This window comes from Ursus maritimus, unplaced genomic scaffold, assembly GCF_017311325.1.
Source record: "Ursus maritimus isolate PB19 unplaced genomic scaffold, ASM1731132v1 scaffold_30, whole genome shotgun sequence".
Lineage (NCBI taxonomy): Eukaryota > Metazoa > Chordata > Mammalia > Carnivora > Ursidae > Ursus > Ursus maritimus.
Window position 1 is genome coordinate 13,973,459 of NW_024425564.1, and position 24,382 is coordinate 13,997,840.

Genomic DNA, 24,382 nt, shown 5'->3' on the forward strand with positions numbered 1-24,382 from the left:
TTACTGAAAAAAGACACTATAGCAGAGAGGAGGAAGGTTAGCACCTTTGTGGGGGAAGACCTTCTAGGCACTGGTGGGAGTTGGCTTCTAACTCAAGGGTTCTGGAAAATCACTGTAAAAGAGTTTTGGGTGGGGGTGCTAAACATGATCATATTTATATTATTATCACTGAATATGTATGCATACACAAACATTCATAAACTTCAAATAAAAGAAGGGTGTTTATTTTTTGTAAAATAGGAAGGATGCATCTTAAATTGCACAATTAATCCCTACATTAAGATGAAGGTATCTGACTAAACACAGATTCTCAACTGGCTTTTAATAACTCTTGTAAAAATTTCTATGTAAGGGGGAGTGCTATTTAAACTAAAATATTTCATGTGCCACTTTAAGGGAAAGAAAGTATGAGAGTCATCTAATAAAACTACTAAGAGGCCAAAAGGTGAGAAATCACTGTTCTAGAGGTCCTATAAAAAGCTACCAGCCTTCCTCAAAATATGAATTGGATAGAAATTTTGCAATCAATCCTGTTAACTGCCCACCTGCTTTCAGGCGGGGAAAGGTACCCTCCATCCCATCCATACTTAAACATAAAAATGGGAGACTCCAACTACTGGAAATTTGTGTATTCAAAAGTAGCTGGAAATATTTGGGTTTTCTTTGGTTACCTCAGTTTGAAAAACTTTAAAATATCCCTCTGAGCTTCAAAAGTTCCTACCAGATATTCCAGGAAAAAAGAAAAATGAAACAAGCCTTATTATTGTCACTAGTTGACTTAAAGCTGGGAATAGAGACACCCTATGGGTCCTGAAAATGACAGGGCTGCCAAGAGAGTGTTTACTACATTAATGCAGAAGTCACACATAAATTCAGGCAGGATGACAAGGCAAAGTATACAAGGGACACGTTTTGTGGTTCATTAAAACCTCCAGCAGATTTTCTTCTGACTTCTTGACATAAATATTCTGGTTTATAGACTCGTGTAGAGAAGAAGAGAAATGGTTTGGCATATTCCTTTTCCTCTCAATCTTATGATATACACACAATTGCAAGGTTTTTAAATACCCAACATGCAAACTAAATCAAATAAGAGGGCTGAACAATTCAGACCAGGACAGGCCATCACAAACGTGAGAATAATGGGTAGTCTTATAAATCAATAAATCAATAAATCAATCAATGAGAAAGCAGCTTAATAGAAAAAGTATTTATAATAAGAAGAATAATTTTACAGTAGTTTGGAAAGCCCTAGAATGTATAGTTTTTTGTTGTTGTTGATATTAGTTGTTGTCATTTTGAAGCAGGCAACACCATACTTCTCATGTTTTATAATTTCTCTTGGAATAAAAAGTTAAAATGCTTTGTATTCTACCATGGCTGCATACAATGTTTTTAAAAAAAAAAAAAAAAAAGGCAGAGGTGAAAGTGCTAGAGATCCATGGGGGCAGGGAAAGCTGTGATTATTCAGAAAGCTGATGTGAAACAGACCTGACCAGGCCTGAACCCTGTCAATAAGGTCTTGTTCTTCTCACCCAGGGCCCTTCTCAAACTTTCCAACCGCACTGGAACATTCTGAACCAGCAGGGCACTCACTTCCTCCTGACTTCCTTGCCAGGTCTCTCAAGTGATAGGGCCTGAGCTGCACAATGAGTGGGAAATGGAGCAGAGCGAAGGCTCATGGTCTCTGGCCTAGGGAGCCCAGCTGGCCTCCTCTTGTCCTCTCCCTGAGTCCCTGAGGGGACTCCACAGGGAGACACAGTATCTAGGCAGCAGGCATCAGCCAAGCCAACAAGATCGTTGTTTCTGCCTCCTCTAGAAGAACAGGGCTGTTGGAGAAAGCGTCAATCAGACTAATAACTGAAATGTCATGGCGACTGAGAACCCACAACTGACATTAAAAATTCTGATACTTGATTCCTCAGAAAACAAGGAAATAAATGAACTAAATTTCCAACTCATTTGCTATGAACACAATTAATCTGGTACAAATTCCAGCCTGAGTTCAATCCTTGTTATAGAAAACTTCTTAACTGAAGAGATAATGCCCCAATTGTGGCTCTTAAATTTAATTTTTTACATGGTTATTAAGGGTATCTATATCATATTAAATGCTGTACAGATTTAAGTAATCACCATGGCTATAACATTTTCTACCTTATTCTTGCAAGAACTTGGCCCGGAAGGCAAGGAGTCTCTGGCATCTGAGGTAAATAAGGCACATGACAGTAGCCAATTTGCCTCATATCACACTACCAAGGCAAAGCCCGAACTGGAATCCAAGTCGCCCATTATTTTGACCTAGAAAACAACCTCCTTCCTCATCCTCCTCCACCTGAGACCTACCAAAACATGTCAAAACCCAACAAAATAATAAAAGACCACAACAGATCCATTTTTAAACCAAAGTGACTTAGTCATTTCCCCTTACGGAGTGTTTTATGGATTAATCAGTGCTTTTAGTTTTAATTAAGTGACGTCACGTAATTTTAGAACACTCCAAAGCTCAGAGGAAGAAGACAGTACACAGCACCTGAGATTTCTCAGGTCTTGTTCGGGCATGTGCACTACTCAGGAAGCAGTACAGTATTGTTTGAAGGTGGACTTGGATTGGCTGGGGATGTGTTATTTGGGGGCTCTAGAGCCAAGGAGGCGGGGCTGCTGCCCAAGGACCAAAAGTGCCAGATTTAGGTGTGCCTGATGCCTACAATCCCTATATTTGGGTATCTCTATTTTTCACCTTTCACGGAATACTCAGAAATGTTCTAGATCAACACCCATAAAAATAAAGAACAATTCCAAAAATTAGTTCAATCATATCTTGACTATAGTATTAAAATTACTTAAAATTACATACCTATAAAAAGCTAAGGAAGTACAGAAAGTTTACCCCTTCTCCCAATGACCACAGAAGGCTATGTTAAGCACCGAGTGATCCTCTAGCCCACATCCAAACACTTAATGTGCCAGGCAGTCTACCTTCCTACAGAGGAGACTAGCATTTCTCTTCTCCCTTCAAACATGGATGCACTTATAGTTCAGAAGGACAAATGAAAAGGACACTTTCTTATATGTAATTTGAGAACCTGGTTCCTCTGAAATGCATGCTAAATCGTACTGTGTGTTTCTGCCTAAGCACCATTTGGCAGCTTCTTTGAACACTGTATAAGATAAGTAGTATTGGGCTAAAGAAATCACGCCACTAATAAATGAATTTCTTTGTTTAGATCATCTCAAGCACCAGAAATAGAATATCCCTACTGTAAGGAGAGAAAGCACCAATTTACACTGCCCTTTATGTTCTGTAACTCTACGAATTCTAATTACTCTAAAATAAGCATCTTTTCAGCTAACAGCAATTGCAGTATCAAAATAATCTGTAACTCCCCATGAGCAAAATGCAAACACATCAATAACTAAAAGAGGATGCAGTTCTGAATTAGAATGAAAACTTCCGATGGGAAGATTGGCAACGTAGTATGAAGAAAAAAGAAGCAGAATATATCTGAAAAGTATTTTCACCTGGCTCATGTTTGTAACACAAATCACTACATAAAATCTTTTTCAAACTCACAGAATTCAAAAGACCACAGGGATTAATTAATCCAACTCTCTCATTTTACAAATCAGGAAATTGAGATTCAAAACAGTTAAATGCTTAGTATACAGTCACACAGTTTGGAAGTAGCAGAATCTACTCCCCGCCCCCCCCCCAAAGTCTTCAGACTCCCAGACCTCAGAATTTTTCACTATAAAATATTGCAAAAAAAAAAAAAATATCCAAAATGAGAAATTGGACTAGTATCTACAGTTGAGAACCATGTAAAACACTAATGCATTACCTAGTGAAGAACAAGAATACCGCCAACAATTACCAGTGGGGTGAAAGCTAGCTGAACAAGTGGTAGACAAGAAAGCAGGATGTCATCAATACATAAAACATAAATAATTTCCAATTTCTGTAGTCTTTTAAAATTAACAATTATTTCCCCATAAAAGCTGCTGCCTCGGAAAAATGGACTTTCACTTCCTTTGATTTACTTCCTGGTAGAGAGGAGCACTGTAATCCAGAAATGTTATCAACAAACTCTGAATAATAAAGCATTAATTGTGCCCAGCAGCTAAGATATTCTTTCTGTAACCACCATTTTCCTCTATTTGCCAGGGAACAAGCCCTTCAAACAGGTGTGAAGCCGTTGCACATATGCCTCATACATACACATCGAGAAGTGACAGCAGTTCTGTTGCCAAACGTAAAACTTTCCAGTAAACCATCATGAGCTGGAAGGTTGAAAGAAACATTTTAAAAAGAAGCCAGATACCTCCAGTCATCCTACATATGATTGTAATGTTGAGTCTTGTGTCCATGGTAAAATTTTCTTAAAAGATTTACTTACGAAAAAATATCAGAGAGAAGCAATGACCTAAAAGGTTAATTTTTAAAAATACTTTTTTTCCAATTTTACAGGTTAAAAAATGATGTTTTTCTTTTCATTTTTTGGCTAGTATTAAGACTGAAGAGTTTTTTGTTTGTGATCAGATATACTATTTCTTCTAGGAATTATTTATTTTTATCTTTTCTATTTTTTGTCCATTTTTCTAGTAGGCTGTACTTTGCCAGTTGGTTTGTTTTTATAAGTATCTAGAACATAAATAAAACTGATTAATATAAGCTACTCAAAAAATATTCTGAAACAGTTTAGAATTTCAGTGGCAGAACTCCCATAGTTGCTTTAAAATACATGTTCCTTTGAAATTGCAAATGATTATTGTACACTTAGTTTAATGAGCAAATACCAAAATTTGAATTCCAACTACATTTGCACAACCCAGCATTTGTAATATTGTTAATTTCAACACAGTAAAATGAATTTCTGTAATTAGACAAACACTTTAAGGAAAATAGGATTAAAGCGTTAACATAGGGGATAGAAAGGAAACAGTTATTAATAAGGTATAGAGAGACCATTTTTAATTATGTAATTAGAAAGGCAACACACACACACACAAGTCCACACAGCCCCAGAAATGCTTAAAAAGCCTCAAAAGGAAATCCAAAGGCATTTACTAACAGCCTACAAGTGTGCTGGGCATACATACTACATAGACATATCAAGGGTGAGTCAACCTTTCATTTCTACATGAATATAAGTATGCCCAAAGAATACTGCATCCTACTGATTTGCTTTCGTTTTTTTAACATTTAAGGTCCTTAGTTTGAACCTCTGTGTTTTTATCTCTCCCACTCTCCCACTCTTCACTCAGGCTGAAGCTTTTATCCTTCTGAGATTAAAAAAAAACAAAAACGAAAAAAAAAAAAAAAAGTCTTCATATGACCTACTATTACTACAAATGATAATAGTATTAATAACAATAGTAAGTGCATACATGGCACTTAGGGTATGCCAGGCATGCACTAAATGCTTTACATTCATTAACTGTAAATCTTCATAATAACCCTGTGTAGTAGACACTATTATCTCCATTTTACAAATGAGCAAACTCACGTGAAATGAGACCAAGTAACCTGCTCAAGATGTTGGTAAACAGAGCAAGGATTTGAAATACACACACACACACACACACACACACACACGCACATATTTGAAATAAATATATAAGTATAAATATATATATATATACACACATTTATGTATACATATTTGTAACAAAGTATTTATATAATAATTTGCTTCATTAATAGGATCAATCGCTCCATAATGATGTGCCTACCGATGTTTTAACATAAAATTTGGTCTCTATAGAATTAACAATTCAAAGTGTCCCAGATTAGTGAATATCAAACATCCACTTGGGCCATAGGTGTTATGGAATAAAGGACAGGAAGGAAATAAGAGATTTAGTCCCTGCCCTATTGCTCTGAGAAGTATCTGGGAAGCCAGGCATTTCCTGGCCTAGATAGGATTATGCTCCAGCACTGGCTCAGACCTCCACATTTCACATGCATCAGCAAACCCACACGTGGACAGACTGAGAATAGTAACCAGGTAACCTGTCCAGCTAATCAAGATGTTCTGCGATCAGGAACACCAGTAGATGCATGAGTCATGGACAGAAGGTGGCAAGGCTATGTAGATAAAAAGAAAAGCTATGAAATACTACCATATTGACCTCTTCCATACTGGATGGCACAGTGCCCTGGAGAAATAAATCACCACACTTGAGCATGAAATCAAGGTGGGGAAAAAACAGAGGAAACACAAGAAACATATCCCTGTCAAAAATCCTTTTAAATATCTGCCTAACTGGCTAGTTCAGTGCTGGTGTGAATAACTCCTTTCAAGTTTAGAACAATGTACTACCTCAAAGTTTTTATAACTCAGGATTCCAGATACATTGATAAAGACTGGTATAGATCCGTAAGGAAGTTAATAATAAATTACCAGTAAACTTCATGCTTAAATAATAATCTCTTTGTGGTAAATATATATATACAAATTTTGAAAACAGAGTTCCTCTCTCTTTCCTTTTCCCTTTCTCATTATCTCTCAAAGTGACAGTCCATACAATTAAAGGCTGTTTCTTTGCAAAGTATATGCTTACGTAGTTCTATTCATTCAAGTGATTTATACAGGAAATGATTTTTTACAGGTACTCAAAACTAAAACAGTGCTACACTTTGTCTAGTGTTCAAGGCCACGTTTAATGAAAAACTTTAAATTTAGAAGGAAAAAAAACCCTTTGTACTGAAAAGAGAAGTATTATTAAATTTTAGTATTTACCTGATTTATTAACTTTTCCTTGTATATTTCTTTTCATAATTTGTGTTCTGGCTAAAGGAGGAAGACGAAACAAACGTCCTTTTGTTTACAGCTTTAAAAAGGTCATAAATAACAAAAGAATACACATATATTGATGACTCTATCTTTTCCCATCCACATTCATTTAACAGGTTGCTACTAAAATGTCACTGTTGGTAACAATCAGAGTTTAACTATTTACAAATGTTCTTTTAACCCAATTTCCTTCAGGGATAAGTAATTAGTACAATCCAGTTAAGACTGTTTCTAAAATATGTGCATACTATGACAGAAATGTCACTTACAGGCTCCCTGATGCATTTCAAATCTGCTCTGCAATGTGGGATATCCATCACCCCGGGCACACTATAAATCACTGAAGAATGATACAAAATAAGAACTGTGATTTACATAACTTGAAATCACTGAAACAGATAAAATTCAAACATATATACACAAGTGTAAATGGAGAAATTTGTAAGCATCTATCCAGAAGGCTGCTTATGATAACTAATAAAACTAACAAACTTTTAGAGCCAGAGAACAAAGTGTTGTAGGAATGACTGTAATCACAGAGGTCCTAACGCAAACAAACAATGTTGATTCCCCTGGAGTATCCTGTCTGCGAGTAGGTTCAACTGGTAAAACTCAGTTTGTGGGCTAGGAAATCTCTCCAGTTATTTGTTGTGTTATATTTCACCTTTGGGTTCTACCACTCAAGAGAAGTTATCAAAAACCATTTTGGGGGGAAGGGGAATCACACATTTAAAAATATGTGTCTCCGTTATACTTGAAACTCTCTTTCCAGTGTCACTGCCTTTTAGACCACACAATTCAGGTGCATTTCTAGATAGCTCAGCCCTAACACAGAAAGAGAGGGGGTAAAAGGAGGTATTTGTGAGATACTTAGATGACAGTTCAAACTTCTACAATGCTTATGCTTTAAGCTATTTTTATCTTGTCATTTTGTTTTCTCTCACAAACAGCAAAGGAGCTTAGCTCTTACTCAGCCCTACATTTTTTAAAATCTTGACTTATGGGACAAAAGACATTATCAAGATTCCACTCTACTGAAGACCAGAGTTTTGTAAGGGCACACAGGGGCGAGGGTGAGGAGGAGGGGTAGAGATTCTCCAAGTGAAAATAATGTCTGCCCTAATAGGGATTGGACACAATCCCCCATCTTAGTCACAGCAGCACCAAAATCCAAACTCCCAATTTTGCCAGGGGCTTAGACTGAAAACCTGGTGTCTCTAGTTCAGTCTAACCTGATCATATGTAACTTTTGATCTAATCTTATAATACTAAAATGTCTAACTACTGCTTTCTTTCCTACCTAGTCTCTCTACTAATATTTATGACTTATTTGGGATATTTGACTATATTTTGTAAATTTAGGTCATACATTTGGAAAAACTGACAGCATTTTTTATACCACAGCACTATGCTTAAAATTCACATAAGCTATCACATTTTAATAGACATGGTTAACTCAAACTTACATTATAACACATATTTTCTTCAAAATATGTATTATTATTTCAATCAAAATAATAATAGCCTACATGTCTATAATTCCTATGGTTACTAAGTACTCTAAGATATTTTTCCCATTTATCTCTCTCACAACATCCTGGTGAGGTAATTGATATTATCCTCATTTTTCCAGATTAGAAAACTGAAGTTCAGAAAGCTTAAATCCCTTGTTCAAGGTCACAGAGCTAGTTAGAGAACTTGGCAGTGTATAAAACCAATTTGTCTAATCCTAACTGTAGTATTATTTTCATAATAATTCTCCTTCAATCAAAATAAAAGTGTTTCAACTAAAGCAAGATGTCACTGCCACAGTTTTTTAAAGCTTTTCAATTACCTAAAAAAAAGTATATAAAAACTCAATTTATTGAAAAATAATTTTTAAAATAAGTACCAGTTACTTTTGCAATAATCCACCATTATGAATGCTTAAATAATGCCCCCTTCAAGTACACTAAACAAAATGCTCGTGTGTGTTTGTGTGTGTGTGTGTGTGTACCTGCACACATGTGCACAGACTCAAAGGGATTTCTATGCCATTATCCTAAGGATTAAAAAAAAAACCAATAACAACACAGCTCTGCACTTGGAATGTTAAAAGCAGATCCTGGGGCAATCAATCCATTGATAAACAACCTCTAAAATATAAAAGACTACACAATGTGATATGGCAAATAAAAATTAGGATAAGATGTATTTCCAGGTCATAAGGAGTTTATAATCTAGTGAGAGGACAAGGAATCAATACAACATCATCATCATCACCATCATCATATTAGCGATCATATTAATATTAACATTCATTTATTGAACACCTATGATGTGTTAGGCCACTGCTGGCCAACAGAAATGTATTTTGAGCCATATGTTTAATTTTAAATTTTTTAGTAGCCAAATTTTCAAAAGTTAAAAAGAAATAGGCAAAAGTTATTTTTTAATAAATGTATTTAACTGAATATATCCAAAATGTTATATCAATATGTTAATAAAAATTATTAATGATGTTACACATTCTTTTTTGTATTTAAGTCTTCAAAATCTGTTATTTTACACTTACAACACATCGCAATTTAGACCTAAATTTTCTTCAGCAGCACTTGATCTGTATTTAGATTTCATAAAAATGATAATCGAGAAAGGAGATTCACATATCAAGGTTGTATCAAATATACCTAAAAGTCTTCCAAAAACTGAATGCCAAAAAAAAAAAAAAAATCATTTCTCTTTAATATTCATTATATACATGTGGGCACCTGGATGGCTCAGTCAGTTGAGCGTCTGACTCTTGATTTCAGCTCAAGTCATGATCTCTTGGGGTCCTGGGATCAAGCACCACATCCGGCTCCTCGCTCAGTGGGAAGTCTGCTTGCGGATACTCTCTCCCTCTCCCTCTTCCTCTGCCCCTCCCCCTGCTCACATTCTCTTTCTCTCAAATAAATAAATAAATCTATAAAAAAATGCATAAAATATATTCATCACATACGTTGGCACTACTGGTTCACTTTAAAAAAAAACTGATTTGACTTTGGAGCAAAAGATTATCAGGTTAAAATCTGTATCTATTCAAGTTAACTCACTCTTATGTCAAGTATTAACAGTGAATCCAAATAAGTATTTGCATACACGGAAAGCAACTCTACTAGTGTTCTTCAAATTTTCTTTCTAGATTTTATAGCCAGTTTATGTAATGCTATTAATAATTAAAATCTTCTACATATTGATTCATGTTAAAAAATGTATAAAGTCATATTATTGATTTATACTATAAAAAATAAATTTTAATATGAATTCTCACACCTCTCTACCTAGGTCACAAATAAACTTTTCCTTTCCTTAGAGCTTCAAATTTAGCTCATTTATAAGCAGTGTGATAAGACTGAGAAAACATAAATCACACTGCCATGTTTTCTTTATAATTACTGAATATTTGGCAAGCATCCCATTTGTTTCAAGAAAAGGAAAAAAAATCTTATATTGGGGTAAATATTACAGAAATCTTTGCAAAACTGTAAAACCATGATTCCACCATGAGTGCTGGCAAAAAGCACAAGATCACTGCCTTCACTGTCCTCTATTTCCTTCAACTATTCTATAAACTGGCAATGACTCATATATTTGAATGTATAGACTGAAAAATTTTAACTATGGTATGACACCTTTTAAGTCTGCTTCAAAATATAGGGGAATGAAGCAATAAAAGAAACATCAGTCTTTTATTTTAAAATTCTAATAAATGTAAATATTTCACCTACCATGACTGGAATCATATGTATTGTGAAAGAAATTAAAATACTTTCATATCCACCTGAAATTCTTCTTTGACATACAGAACATTCAAAATTATGTATGTTACAAATTTGGTATTTCTCACCACAAATTTACATCATTTCTTTGTAAATTTTTAACTCCTTTGGAAAAAAGGATATCCACAGTAGTAACTAGGCAGTAACTCATATATCATACAACTTGTCTAAAGATAAAGAAAAGCACTTGAAATTTTTCAAATTTCAAATCAATTCATCTTTCATGCTGTTAGACTGACCTTGTATTCTACAGGCAACTGATGATTTAATTAAATATCATTAAAGTTTTATATATATTTTTTGTCTTTTCTCATAATTTTCTAACAAAACATCAGTAACAAATTATTTATTTTGCTATCTCTCCACCTAAAATTGGTTTCCTCTTTTGTAAATTAACCCAAGCCATTTTATAAGCATCCAAAGTGACAAGTTCACAGCCTATTAAAATTTTTAAATGTATTGGATATTTAATTCAGATTTCCGGCAACATTAATTCTTTTTTGATCTTTGAAGGAAACTTCAAATTTTCTATGGATTTATTTTAAATATCTCTTTATATTACCCACTTAATTTTCTTTAAATTTTTTTACATAACAGTTTTTCTGTTTTGCTCCAGCGGAGCATATTACAAATTAATCATGGAATTTCCAGTCTCTTTATGTCTTCATTGCTCTGATCATAGTACTAGTTTCTGTGTCCGCATTCAATTCTGTGGCAGTAATGTGTCTTTGTTTTAAATTCTAAAATTGGCCTATACTTATTTTAACTGGAAAAAAATTATATTTTAGTTAAAAATTATAAACATTTCAATTTAATTACCAATGACAAGGTACACGTATCCCTGTAAGTCCTGCTGGCTGCATAAAATACTCCAATAAATGCACTACTATGTCAGATAGGACACAGAAAAAAAATCATTCTGAGTGAATAATTAGTTGACATCAACAAAATCGGTGGTGTGTTTAAGTGAGAAATACACCAGTTAAACTGAAATGTAATCCTACCAAGAGAGTTGTGTTTAATAGAAATATGTTTTATATTGCTTCCATTTTAAAAATTCATTTCCTCAGTCCTGTTATCCACACCTTAATTGTTCAATAGCCACAGATGGCTTATGGCTACAATTCTGGACAGTATTGTGATAGGTTGTGTTTTCAGCAGTTTACATTTATTAAATTATGTAATTCCCACAACAACTCCTTAAAGTATTTACTCTAATTAACCCCCATTACAGACAATGAAACTCAGGCAGAAGCAATTAAGTAACTTACCCAAAGTCATACAGCTATTAACCAGGGAGCCTGGGATTTAGACCCAGACAGTCTGACTCCAGAGACTCTTGCCCACTATCCCACACTGTCCAAAGTTCAACAGAGGCACAGAATTTAATGAAAGATGACACAAGAGGTGCAAGGTGTTTTAAAAATACAAATCAAACTACTTGGCAATTAGAAGGAGGGAGTCAAGACAGATAGGAAGGCATTGTGAACAGGAGAAAGACTTGAGCTTAAAGAAACATACTGACAAAAAGGAAAAGCAATTTGGTGTAAGGAGGAGTGGCTGAGAAGTGTGAGCATAAGGCTACTTGTCCTGAATGGATAAAAGATGAGCAACTGCAATAGATAAACAATGACTCCCAAAGGCATAGCCCTGTCCTAATCACTGCAATCTAGGAATGTTAGTTACCTTCTATCAAAAAAGTCATGGCAACTGTGATTAAGGATCTTGAGATGGGAAGATTATTTTGGATTATCTGGGTGGGCCCTAAATCCAGTCACAAGCATCCCTGTAAGAGGCAGGCACAGAAAGATTTCACACAGACAGAAGAGGAGGAGGCCCTGTGACCAGAGAAACCGACTGAATTGATGCAGCCACTAGTCAAGGGATGCCAGCAACTGCCAGAAGCTAGAAGAGCAAGGAATGGATTCTCCTCTAGAGCCTCTGGAGGGAGCACAGCCCTACCCACACCTGATTTTGGAATTCTGGCCTCCAAAACTATGAGACAATAAATCTGTTGTTTTAAGCCACCCAGTTTGCAATATGCTACAGCAACCCCTATGAAGTTACTTCAGGATTTCTCAAAACCTTGAGCATGCAAATGTACTTTATGAATCAGCAAGAGGGGAACCAAGGAAGCAGTGTTTTCCAGTTTTTTCATGACAGAATCCCCACTCCCCTGAGGCTCCGGAGGGCTGGTGGTAATGGAGAGAGAACCTATTAACATCTGGCAGGCCTAGAGTTTTACTAACAAGGTCTGGGAAGTCCTGAGCCAGGACACATTCTAGAAGGCAGTGATTTAGGCAAGTAAGTATGAGCTATATTCAAACAACAATACAAAAAATTAAAGGTTTTTGAGAAACCATTTGGGGTGAGAAATCTAGCACATTATGAACCTGGGTTCCAGGTGACTTCCAAGGGGCAGAAAACATGGCTTTGGGAGATAGAACAGGTAACCAGTTGGGCTAACCAGCTCAGTTAACAACAGAGTAAGCTGTATTGCACTCTAGATGAAACCAGCACCTCTAGGAAGTGTTTCAAGTCTTATGAGGGACACCGATAAGCTAAAGCAGCTTCAGAGGGTGATAAATGAGAAATGGCATTAAAGAACAAAAGTGTTGTTCCCAGAAAACAACAGTCAAAGGAGAAGCAAAATAACAGTAACTTCAAGTAACTAAAGGACTAAAATAAAAGAGAACAAAATGAACTACAAAGCCAAAAATTAAATACCCAAGGGGAGTGGGATCAGGCTCAGCACGAAGCCCTCCATGGATGCTGGCATTAAAAAGCTCCTGGTTGATCTGGATACTCTCGTAGAGACTGGGTGGCCGGTAATCTGACTGCTGTAGGAGGACAAAATCCACTGGGCTAGGAAGTTGGCCCACAAATAAATAAGCTTCCTCCAACACTAAGATTCTATGCCCCAAACTGGCCACAGACCTGTTTGTCACATCCACATGTATAGCTGGAATAATAAGTGAATAAAAAAATATTGTGTTAAGCTTGGGGTGAAATTCAAAATATTTCATAACTTGTAGCATAGGCACTAACCCACCAGAATGGTTGCCAGCTTATGTGCCCATAAGTGAGTACCCGTCAGATGAATTTTAGCTTTCATAAAACTTTGACAAGTGCCCTAGAGTTGAATATGGATTTTGAGCAGGCAGGAATACAGGGGGAAGAGGAAAAAATTAACACCACTTAAAAACTGTTTGTTTGAATTGACAATAGGTCCCTGGGCTTAGGAAACCACAAGATGGAAGGGAAAGATGACCAGGTAGGCTGGAAGCCACTCTCTATCTACTGGAAATCCGACCACAAACTCCCGGCAGCTGCACTCAGGGCCCAGCAGCAATACACTTGGCACCAGGGCCTCCAAGTGTCCTCTTGGCACCTTCCGCAAACACTGCTTCCATGCCAGGAAGTCTGGGTTTAGTTTTGGTTCCATTCTCTGTCTCTGTCTCCCTCTCCCTTCTTTTCCCTTACCCCCCTAGCATAAATGTGGGTCCCACTGGTTTCAGGCTAATAATATCCACTCAGCAACAACTGTCTAATAGGTTAACGCCCAACAATGGGCACTTGTATTTTCTTATAAGGTGGAGGTAAATTATGGCACTTGAACAAAGACCTTATTATCTAAATTTTACTGCATGTTTACTACAAGCCAGTTTCAATTTTATGTTTTCGTCTCTAGGCCCTAAGACAAAGGGGAGAGAAAGTTCATTTTCATATTTGAAGGAGTTATTTTCTAAATATATAACAATGTCAGGCTAAAAACAGGACTTGTTACATGTTGAATTGTGTCCCCATAAATATTCATATTTGAAAGTCTTCAACCCCTAGTATTTCAGAATGTGACTTTATTTGGAAACAGGGTCACTGCAGATGAAATTAGTTAAGATGAGGTCATACCAGAGTAGGGTGGGCCCTAATCTGACTGGTGTTCTTCATAAAAAGGAGAATTTTAGACAGAGGTACACACAAGGAAAACATTATGTGACGATGAAGACAGAGGATAGGGGTGATGCTCACACAAGCCAAGGGATGCCAAATATACCAAGAAACCACCAAAAGCAAGGGGAGAGGCCTGGAATAGATTCTCCCTCACGGCCCTCAGAAGGAACCAACTACCTTGCTGACACCTCAATCATAGACAGCTAACTTCCAGAACTATGAGAAAATAAATTTCTGTTGTTTAAATCATCTGACCTATGGTACTTTGTTATAACAGCCCTAGGAAACTAATACAGGACTCGAAAGTATTAAGGAGTGCACACAAAAGGTCAGACAGGCCCGGTGGTGGGGGGGGAGGTCAGAGGAAAGTTTCTGCTCTTTGTGCTTCTAGTTGACTGTCAGGAATTACCAGGTTCAAAGCCAACCCCGTCCTCCTTCCCAGTGCTTCGCCTGCCAGCCACACTGACCTTCCTTGGGCTCCATAAGCTGTACTTCCTGAGCGTCACAGAGACTGCTCCCTCTTCCTCAATTCCCTTGACTACCCTGTCACTCATTGTCCACCTATGTGGACTCCCATAATTCTAGATGTCGGTTTGACCATTGTTTCTTCAGAAAATCCTTCCTGATGTGCTCCACCCTGACTGAATTAGAACCTCTACATGTTAGAAACACTCAAAGCACACAGCTCTTTCCTTCATAGCTCCTGTCGCATGACTCATTATATGTCAGTGACAATGGATTATGTGCCTTCACTACTGGACTACAGGATCCATGAGGACAGAACCACAGCCACTTTGCTCATCATGACCTAGGACACTGATAGGTAGTTGGAACACAACACCTATTTGCTCAATAAAGTAAAATCCCACAGGACATGCCAATGCCCTGTCTGCAACTTACATATCAAAGTTGTCTTATCGATCAGCTTGGACTTCTTGTCTTAAAACATGAAATACACAAACAGACTCTCATCTCCCACGCTGCCAGTGGAGGAGCACTACTGACTATTTCTACAGTGTAGCATGAGCCCTCCCTCAGGGTACCTCTCAGATTCTCAGCTGCCATCCACTTCTCCCCACCACATTGGGCACTGCTTTGGTCTTCCTGCCCCCAATACTTAAGCCATCGTACACCTAGAACACCAAGGTAAAGAGGCTGTGCTACTCCCACAACTAAACTTCTCCAATGAAACGTAAGCAGAAAGCCAATACATAACACAAAAGGGATTACCACAAAACTATCTGGTTTCAAGGTCAGAGGAGTTATGGAGGGATGTGGAAAAGGACAGAGCCCCTCCCATACACTTTGCCTCCCATTCCTCTCTGTCACACCCTCTACCTCCAGCCAAACTTCAGGCACCTCCAGGCAACCTGAGGCTCTTCAAAACACAGTTTAGAAACCACCAGCCCAGTCTACGGCCATACCACCCTGAACGCGCCCGATCTCGTTTGATCTTGGAAGCTAAGCAGGGTCGGGCCTGGTTAGAACTTGGATGGGAGGGGCGCCTGGGTGGCACAGCGGTTAAGCGTCTGCCTTCGGCTCAGGGCGTGATCCCGGCGTTATGGGATCGAGTCCCACATCAGGCTCCGCTATGAGCCTGCTTCTTCCTCTCCCACTCCCCCTACTTGTGTTCCCTCTCTCGCTGGCTGTCTCTATCTCTGTCGAATAAATAAATAAAATCTTAAAAAAAAAAAAAAAAAAAAAAGAACTTGGATGGGAGAAACCACCAGCCCATCTGATTAAACTTACATTTTCTAATAAAGAAGTCAAAGCTCTCAATTAACTATCACCTCCATTCCCAAAAGCCTAACCAAATAAAAGTATATACTTTTAATGTGGGCATTTCATACCCTGGTTCCAATCTTCCTTGTCATGTGTATTTTTTCACTCACTCACTCATTCATTCATTCGTCAAGTATATGCTGATGTTCCAAAAGGAGGGTTACAGAGACAAGCCTTACCTTTCAAGACATGAAAATACAGTAGATGAGAGAGTTGGGTCTATCAATGCATATAATAATAGTAACAGTAATAAAAATAACAGGCAATATTTATCATGGGGGCAGAATTGGTAGAAATATTCTGTAAGCATTAGCGTTCTGAGCAACCCTATTGGTAGGGTCGGATTATTATCCCAGTTTTAAGAATGAGAAAACTGGGGGTGCCTGGGTGGCGCAGTCGTTAAGCGTCTACCTTCGGTTCAGGGTGTGATCCTGGCATTCTGGGATCGAGCCCCACATCAGGCTCCTCTGCTGGAAGCCTGCTTCTTCCTCTCCCACTCCCCCTGCTTGTGTTTCCTCTCTCACTGGCTGTCTGTCTCTGTCAAATAAATAAATAAAAATCTTTAAAAAAAAAAAAAAAGAATGAGGAAACTTGAGTCTTGAGGAGGTGAGGTCAGGTCCTACAGCTAGAAAGAAGCAAAGTGTAGATTAAAAATCAGATATTTTTGACTATGTTGAAGAGATATCTGCATCCCCATGTTCATAGCAACATTATTTATCATAGCCATGACATGGAAACAACCTAAGTGTCATGAACAGATGAATGGATAAAAAAGTTGTGATGTACATATACAGACATATATATAAATACTATTCAGCTGCAGAAACGTATGATTTCAGTCATCTGTGGAATCGAAAGAAAGAAAGAAAGAAAGAGAAAAAAACTAATCAAGAAAGATGAAAGGGACACCTGGGTGGCTCAGTCAGTTAAGCATCTGCCTTCAGCTCAGGTCATGATCCCCGGGTCCTGGGATCAAGTTCCGCATCAGGCTCCTTGCTTATCAGGGCGTCTGCTTCTCCCTCTGCCTGCCACCCCCCCCCCGCTTGTGTTCTCGTTCTCTCTCTCTCTCTGACAAATAAATAAAAATTAAAAAAGAAAGAGAGAGAGAGAGAGGGAGAGAGAGGAGGGAGGGGATGAGATTTATGGTTCCCAAAGGCAGGGGAGAGGGATGATTAGAGGAAGGTGGTCAAAAGGTAGAAACTTCCAGTTATGAGATAAATAAGTACTAGGAATGTAATGTACAACATAATGACTACAGTTAACACTGCCACATGGTATATATAAAAGTTGTTAAGAAAGGAAATCCTAGTGCTTCTCATCACAAAGAAAAAAAAACATTTTTGTACATATATGAGATGATGTATGTTAACTAAACTTATCGCAGTAATTACTTCACAATATAACTCAAATCATTATGTTGTACACTTTAAACTTATACAGTGCTGTATATCAATTTTATCTCAATAAAATGGGAAAAAATCAGATGTTTTATTATCTTTTACATGATGGTCAGTTAGGTGCAACCATGGGAGAGGCTCAGAAAAAGTTTATTATATTCACAAGTTCTAGAAACAAGGAGGCACAGCATACCAAGTAAAGCCATAATGGGGAAACCTCAGGGTGGTCAGGAGTTAGAAACCAAAAGCAAGGGAAAAGACAAGGTCAGCGCCTTTATTGGGGTTTCCAAGGGAAAGGCAAGGCAGGAGGGCAGGGCAGTTTCAGTTTGGTAGTCTGAATAATTTGGCAGGCTCTAAGCTACAGGAGTGGTCCCTAGATGCCTGACACCTAGCCCTGGGATGACTAAGGCAGAGGAATATTGTCTGTTGGGGTGTAAGGGCCCAATTGGAGGAGGTATGGCTCTGGATTGGTTAGTTTGATATCAAAGGCATGCTCCCAGCTGGGCCCTTTGCTATCTCTATTGGCTGGCCCCAGAGGAGGCAGCCCGTCCCAAACCAGAAAGACTTTTAAGATACTGAAACATCATAACATACAGAAAATTTTAAATATGAACAATTAACCAAATTATGTGACTTCAAACCTTCCAACCCCTGTGCTTGCTGCATCCCCAATGCAGCAATGGTGTGACACTAAGACCAGGGACAAAGCATAGGCCCTAGTAAGGAACAGGATGACATACCTAGAAGGTTAGAAAAAGCTCCCCAGAGAAGGCAGTGCTTAAAGTGGGTAATAAAGCAGGAGTAGGAACTTGCAAAAGGATAAAAATGGAAGACAGGCTTTCTAATAAAAGAGACTAACCCATGAAAAGGCAAGCTGGCCAATCCAGTCAGCTAAAAGTGTCTGGCTATTGCTAGAGCCAGGGTCCTGGAAGAGCCCAGAAGAGGGAGGGTGGAGATGAGGGCAAGCACCCTGTCTGAAAGGGTCACTAGCACCAGGGCAAGAATCTTCAATTTTCAATGAGGGGTATAAAGAAATATGAATAGATCTGCATTTTAGTTCACCTTCTCAAAAGCTTATTAAGTACAATTATAGTCTAAGCACACATATAACAGAAAAGTTGAATGCCCAGAATATATGTAAGTCCTAAATATCATATTAGAAAAGACAACCCAATAAAAATACTGGCAAATGCAAGAACTGGTATATTCGAGAAGAAACACAAATTGCCAGTAATCACATGAAAGATGCTCAGTCTTCATTAGTAATCAGGGAAATGCAAATTAAAACCACAATGAGGTAATATTCTACACCCACTAGATTAGCCAAAGTTTAAAAATTTATCAAAATCAATTATCAGCAAAGATATGTTAGCAATATCTTTTTTGTATTTGTATACACTCCTGGTGGGAATAAAAATCAGTAAAACCCTTTACAAGACAGCAGTCAATTATATTCCAATGTTGAAGTCGCTCATACTCTAAGATGTAGGATACACCCTAGAGAGACTCCTGTTCATGACACAGAAAAAATCTTCACAGAAGCATTATTTATAAAAGTAAGAAATGGAAACAATTCATATGACCAGTAACAGGAAAACTGATAACTGTGGTATACTTAGAAAAATGAATGTTACACAGTAGTGGGAATGAATCAAGCGTATTTATTCACCTCAAAGTTGATAAATCTTATAAACAATGTTGAATGAAAAATATATACAATAATAGCATGGCATGCCCTTTATAAATTAAAAAACATACAAAACTAAACAATATAATACTTAGTAACTATTCATGTATGATAAAACCCTAAAGAAAAGCTAGAGATTAGGCAAATGTCATGATCCTGGTTACCTCTGGGGCTTAACAGAAAAGAAGAGACAGGGAGCTTTCATTAGGATTTCACTATTTTTTCAAGTTAAGTGGTAGATTCATTTCCTTACTACGCTTCATAAATTACTTTGATATTACATATTACTTTGCATAATATAAGCATTTCCTAATTAAAAATAAATAACAATAAAGTACATGGCATAGAACAGGCCCTTAAGAAATTATAAAGATTATTCCTTAAAATGGAAGGGCTTAGAACATGTGAACAGGCTGAGATAGGGGGATAATGGAGAAAGACGGATGAATGAACAGAATGGAAGAATAACTGGCATGCCCAGGAAGGGAAAAGGCTCAAGAGCAATTAGAGAAGGCCTGGTCTAAACAGGAAGGACAATGGCTCCCAAAGCTGGGGAGAAGGATGGGTGCAGATGGAGATAATTTAGTCCTGGAAAGAGAAGGATGTTTCAGGAACTAAAAAGAGTCAAAGACAGTATTTTAGAACAAAGAGAAAAATAAGACATTCAAAAAATTCTTTAGTTTTGATGAAACCTAATAAAAGTTACCAGTTGGCCAAACTGCAAAAGTGATGCTCTGAAACAAATCATGAAGATAATCAAGAGAGTAATCCTTTACCCTCCAATACAGCAGACTCTGCCAAGATTAGAAAACCAATCTCTCACACACACGCATTCAGAGCCCCTAATTTCAGCGGCACGTGACACTGATTGCTAGCCCAGAAGAGATGCATGAGATACTGAACTTAAAGTTTCCAATGACTTGGCCCAAAAGTATTAGGATATTTTGATAATATTCCAAAGGGGGGAGAAAAGACCTAGACATCAGATTTGTTATAACTTTGAAACTCTAGAATTAATTATCTTAGTCTTACATTAAAAACCTTGAAAACCTCTGCATCATTCTCAGGTCATCACTTTGGAGTCACCTACATTTGTAAGTTATCCCTCCCCTCTCCACATAGATGCACGCTTTCACCATCTACCTAGTGAGAGTATCAGTGACCTCGTACTCTTCACAGACATTCAACTCTTAACGGGATGCTTACAAAGACCATGCTACAAAACACAGAGCTTTTCTGTCAGATTTTCAAAAAACTATAAAAGATGTATCCAATCCTAGTAAATCTTCAGAGAAATTCCCTTGAGTATACTAGATAATTCAGCAACTTAGAAACTAAAAGTAGTTGCATTTCGTGCATAATGAAATAGATGTGTTGCTGACAAGACGTCTTAACAAAATATTTATGTATTGACTCACATTTGAAATATGTTAGTGGTATTCCCTATTTAAAAGAATCCTGTGTAAAAGCCTCTGTGAAGGTTGTTGTAAAGTAGACATTCTCAAAGTGGGGCACCCATACCATAGAACTAAGCTCCCTGTTTTGGTCCAGTGTTTTGAAACACATTTTTACTATTCCTGGAAGCACTTGCACATTTTTGTCAGATGTTGAGTGAGCAACAGGGTAAATAACATTTCAAAAGCATTTTTAGAGCAGTAAAACCTTAAGTTCCTTGCTAAAGGGGCTGTTCCAAAATAAATTAAATGCTGGTGTGACTAAGCCGAGTGTGGTAAATTCTGATTTGTAGTGTGAAAACCTCCAGTTAATAGATCTATTCAGTGACTCAACACACACTTCGAAGTCATAAGTAGGGCAGCAGAGTATAAATACAAGACTTAAAAGCATCCTCCAGGTCTGTGTTCACATCTAAGGAGCTGGTGGTTGAAAGCAGGGTTTCTCAAAGACCTGCTGTCACACTTTGGCATGCTGCATCAGTTTTGTGAAAGAGGTAGAGTTTAGGGAGCTGTGCTTCACACAAAAAACCCAAAGCTGACTACGTCCATGGGAGCGACATCCGCGGGTGTGTAGAAATACAGTGGAAAAGAAGGTAAGAAATCACTCATGTGTGTTACACTGAAACCCTCAGGTGCAACACCGAAGGTACTGCGGGCACACGGGGCTCCACAGCACCTTCGAAACAGTTATGAATCATAAAATTAGACTTGGAGAGGGCCTTACAGATCAATTAAATCTAATTACTTCACACCAGTAAGGAAACCAAGACCTTAATAATCTAAGATACAGAAAGCTTTAAAAAACAAGAAAACAACCCTGTTCTTTTGCTTGCCCAAGGTTGTCTCAAACAGTTTAAGGAGTTAACCTGATTTTATCTTGGAGTAATTAACAGAGAAAAGGTAGATAATTATTTTCTTATTAATTGGGAAAAATCACTGAAGAGCCAGCCAGTGCTTTGGTTTGAAGAGATAATCACTTTAGTTGACTTCATTAAAATGTATTAAAGACAAGATGTTTACCCTTTGATTTATTAACAAAACTGCTACCAAGTTTTGGATCACTTAACGTGTTTCCTTCTGTTTGGAAATCTAATAGGTGGACGATATGAACAGCACAAAACTCCAATGAAGAGGCATGCACAATGAACATGCACATAAGGATTATGTAAGGTGTGCACCACGAAATGGCTTTTTCAGTCACCTGAATTTAGGTCCTTTAAAGAAAATAGGCAGTGCAAAGTAGAGCAGCTGTCCCAACACAAGCAGAAATGGAGCTGAAAATATTCCCACGCCAGTTCTCCTGAATCCAGTCTATTTTATGCTCTTGCGTGGATTCAAGGAAACAGAACTACTATTTAAAAGTACATTTACAAAGAAGCCTTTAAAAAGCGTCAAAATAAATTACTTTGAAGTGTTTTTCACCAACACGCCTCCAGCTTTCCCTTCTTTTCCTATTTGCCGTTCCACAGAACCCAACTGTGACTATATTTAACTGACTTTACAAGCTGTGGGGAGATTGAGTACACAAGGCAGGTCCCAACTGGAGCTGTGTGCATTAACTAGGTCCCAAGGTTTTTTGGTTTGGGAGTTTTCTTTTTCTTTTTTTTTTTTAAGTGTCTTAAAATTACCTTATATCCTGGAAACAAGAAATACTTAGAAGACCCTCTTCTCGGTTTGCTATGTAGACTCAGCCCTGAAATTTACTTTTTAGTAATAAGAACAAGATGCTCAAGGCAAACGCTGTCAGGACACAGTATTCCTCACCAAAAGTTTGTATTGTATTATTTCTGCCAGAAAAGCCCATTCCATCTGTACATATCACTATCACTAGAAATACTTCTCAAATGATTTTCTTTTAGAAACAGGTATATAAAGATTAATAGTATTAGGAAGTACTAGAATTGATAACAAAATCAAAACTTCCCACAGAGGTGAAGTAAAGTAATAATTTCACTGAATTGGATCCCTCGCTCTAAAGTCTACTTCTCCGAACAACACAAACGCTCTCCATAGAATTCTCGACATGGATTCCAGCATGCAACTGGCTCTACCAATTATTATGTTGTCCTATGGCTTTAGTTTCCTTATCTGTAACTTGAACTTTAAAATAATCTCTGAAACTATTTCCACCTATAAGAAGTTTCAGGTTAGCAATTCACAATAATTGAAACTAAATCATATTCAACAGACTGGCTGTTTCTGCAAAATTCGTAGGTATTTGGCCATATATTGAGCTCTAATCACTCAGTAAGTTTACAAGTGCTATAGTTAGCTGATATTTGTAAGTGTATCAATATCCCTTTAATTATTATGTGATACCTAATATAAGTTATCTCTTTCCATTCCACAATTAGACCACAGTTAAAGTTCACAGCTTCCAACTAGTTTGACTACTTAGCAATTTTGAATATGAATATAATTGGACTACCTTTACATTAGCAAATTTCCCTTAGAGATGCCTGAATTATTAGTGATACATTATGATGTACTGAGAATTTATTTTTATGTCTTTGTCTATAAGGAGTATTTATCTTAACAATATTTAATTTTATTTTTATTGAAGGTCCCCAAAGGGAAGTGTAACTTTCAAAAATAGTTCTGTTGTGTAAATATGAATGAGTCAGAGTGAATTCTGAGTAAATAGAGTTTATAGTAAATGTGCAGGATAACCATTTGTTGGCTATATAATCTTGTGCAAGTAAGCTGCATTTCTTTGAGACTATAAAACTGGGAGGATGAATTCTTACAATCAGTATATACGATAATGTATAAAAGCTCTTATTGCATTCTCTTGCTTACAATAATCTTCAGTATTATTATTACCTGTATTATTAATAAGAATTGCTAATAACAAAATACATAGAAAACCACTTGTGATCTATGGAAATGTATGTATATTATTAACTAAAACTGAATTTTCCAAATTTCAATCTCTCAATTCTTTAAAAGCTTCATGACATTTACGTAGTGTTCTTTACTTTTTTCTGTAAATCTTATGATGTCTTTTTTGTTTTCTGTTTTGGGCTTTTGTGCATTTTGCTGTGTCTTTAACCTCGCTCTAAGCAAATATCATCAACAGACTCACACGTTAGAAATACGGTAAATAAATTTTTCCTAAGTATAAAACTACTGATTTCAAATGTACTCCTTAAAATATTTCATGTTATCTTACCAACAGTTTTGAGACACACGGATCTAAACTGTCATTTGCTAATCTGTGCTAGATTTCCAAATTAAAGTTCATGTATTCTGATAGGAACTCAACCATTCTTAAGGGTCATACACAAGCTGACAGATCAATGTCATAAACATAGGCGTTTCTCTAACAAGAAAATATCAATTTTGTAAACAAATACCTAAATTCCTATTTTTATCTCCTTATAATTTGGCCTTATTTCTTTAAGAATGGTATTTAAAAGTCCCTTTATTAAACAGAAAACTATATTTAAGAGTACCTTCCTAAAAATGCTGTTTTTAATCAAATGCATTAAGGGAGTTTAATGGTCAATTTGCT

General features: G+C 37.0%; 1 protein-coding gene across 1 annotated transcript in view; it reads right to left on the bottom strand.

Annotated features, from left to right (window-relative positions):
* GMDS (GDP-mannose 4,6-dehydratase) overlaps positions 1 to 24,382 on the bottom strand; it is a 596,996-nt gene that overhangs the window by 467,416 nt on the left and 105,198 nt on the right. The window lies entirely within an intron of this gene.